Source organism: Portunus trituberculatus, chromosome 9 (assembly GCF_017591435.1).
Source record: "Portunus trituberculatus isolate SZX2019 chromosome 9, ASM1759143v1, whole genome shotgun sequence".
NCBI classification, from domain to species: domain Eukaryota; kingdom Metazoa; phylum Arthropoda; class Malacostraca; order Decapoda; family Portunidae; genus Portunus; species Portunus trituberculatus.
The window spans coordinates 5,777,501-5,780,000 of record NC_059263.1 but is presented as its reverse complement, the minus strand read 5'-3'; the positions used below and the strand labels follow the sequence as shown (position 1 = coordinate 5,780,000).

General features: G+C 40.0%; 1 protein-coding gene across 1 annotated transcript in view; it reads left to right on the top strand.

Annotated features, from left to right (window-relative positions):
- Window positions 1–2,500, top strand: part of LOC123501496 (guanylate cyclase 32E-like) — a 65,928-nt gene that overhangs the window by 13,489 nt on the left and 49,939 nt on the right. The window lies entirely within an intron of this gene.

Below are 2,500 nucleotides of genomic sequence, written 5' to 3'. Positions count from 1 at the left end.
TTTGACGATTTTAAGCAACTTCACAAACCCATGTGAGGGATTAAAATAGTGAAGACTCTGGCCATTAATCTTTTGGCCTCCATAGACCCTTCCTAATGTCAATAAAACCGTCTAATCATAACCAAAACTTATGATAAAGATGTGTCCCGGTACTGAAGGGGTTAATAATGTATGTAATAGGATTGGTAATGGCGTTAGTAAATTTAGAGGCAACACGAAGATCGACAGATTAATTAAGTCAGATTCAAACACAGTCTCTCTCTCTCTCTCTCTCTCTCTCTCTCTCTCTCTCTCTCTCTCCCAGGCAGATTTGAGATGAATGAATGAATACACAGAAGACAAATGCAATTCAACTTTAGCAAATGCAAATTACTGAGTGTAGCCAGAGGAAACCCACACAGCAGACACACCGCACTGAACAGAGCTTTGGTGAGATAAGGGAACGTAAAGGGATGCGTTTTGGAGTTTCTATCCCTTCAGTACTGGGATACATTTTTTTTACTTTGAGATTTGTGTACGATTATACCATTTTATTGACATTAGGAAGGGTCTAGCAAGGTCAGAAAATTAATAACTAGAGCCTTCACTATTTTAATCCCCCCACATGAGTTTCTGAATCTGTATCAAATCATCAAATAGTATGCAGAATGAATATGGAAACGCGTCATGGTACTGAAGGGGTTAAGTCTGATCTGATCTATATTAGGAAAAATATGCATAGAGATCAGAAATACGGCGAATCGTGTTTTGAGATTTAGGTTCACGAGTGTTAAAGCTAAAAGTCCCGTGATGTAATATTAAACCTTCCAGTACCATGCCGCGTTTTCACATTCATTCTCGTTACTATTACTTTACAGCTCCACTGACTAATGTAGGTGATTAAAATAGTAAAGACTCTGGCCATTAATCTTCTGACCTCTATAGACCCTTCCTAATGCAAATAAAATCGTCTAATCATACACCCCCAAAAAAAATCATGGTAAAAATGCGTCCCAGTACTGAAGGAGTTAAGTTAGACTCAGCGCTGGTCAGACCTCACTCACTTTGGTCCCACGCGCTGCTCTGGTCACCGTGATACAAGAAAGACACATATTTCAGTATTTTCCTTTTCCGCCAATAATTTCATCGTGTTTTTTTCTCTCCCCCTCCCTCTGGCCACTAATCTTCTGACCTCCATAGACGCTTCCTAATACAAATAAAATCGTCTAATCATACCACAAAATTCATGGTAAAAATGCGTCTCAGTATTGAAGGAGTTAAAGTTAGATTTGCCTCGGGTCAGAACTTACTCGGCTCGGGTCACTCACTAGGGTCAGGTCACGCGTGTGTTGCTCTGGTCACTGTGATACAGAAAAGATACATTTTTTTTTTAGTATTTTTCTTTGCGCCAAGAATTTCGTCGTGTTTTCTCCCCATTCCCGGACGCAGCAATGTCTCTACTGAATTATTCCATCCATCCATCAACAAACTATTCTTCCACTTGTATCCTTCCATCCACTTCAACCTACACTGCCTGCCACCACCACCACCACCACCACCATCACCACCACTATCAGTTTTCTCCCCATTTCTTCTCTCCCACCTTTACATTCTTCCTATCACAGTAATTCCACTCACTACTCGTCCACCATCACCACTACTACTTCATCCACCTACTCCTTTCATAATCTCTACAATTTTTCATTCACAAACAACTAATCCTTTCACGTTTCCTCACTTCCCTCACTTCCTGGCGCATTTTTTCCCTGTTTTTACCTTTTAGTAAGCTTTCCTTGCCTGTCATTTACCCTAGTTTCTCTCTTTCAACATTAATTCCTCTCCACTATCCACATCCCACTCACAATGTTCTCTAATAATAAAAAAAAAAAAACTTGCATCATCGTACACTGGCAGTCTCTCAACATTAATTCCTCTCCATTATCCACATCCCACTCACAATGTTCTCTAATAATAATAAAAAAAAAAAAGTTGCATCATCGTACACTGGCAGTCTTCCTGAAACCGTACCTTGTCGCTATTAACAATAACCGACAGGTATCAACTATTGTCTTGTTTGAAACCCACCTGCATTGAACACTATTCGACATTTACTTATATATATGTTATTAATAGGGGTTTGTGTTCCCAAAGCGCACTAGAGCCATGGATTTATTATATAGTTTTGAAGGGGAGGTTGCCAAAGTACGATAACGTTGAGGAAAAAGGTCCAAAGAGAAGCACAATGAAACGGGTTCAGACGCAGGTTCGAACGCAGTGTTGGCAGGTCTCGCTTCACGTACAGCTTCAGATTGTCATGTGTTCAGGAGGAAGCCTTCACAAAACGGCGCTTTCCTCTTTCCTCTTTCATCTTTATTGTCCTCTTCTCTCTTCTTCAAAAATTCGTATAGTTGTTTTCTTTCTCTTTCTCCTCAGTAGTCTTCACAATATCGGATTTCATTCTTCTGGATAAAGTTTCTGGGATAATCCTTGTTTCCGTCTTCCCTCCAAGTTATTTTGGTAA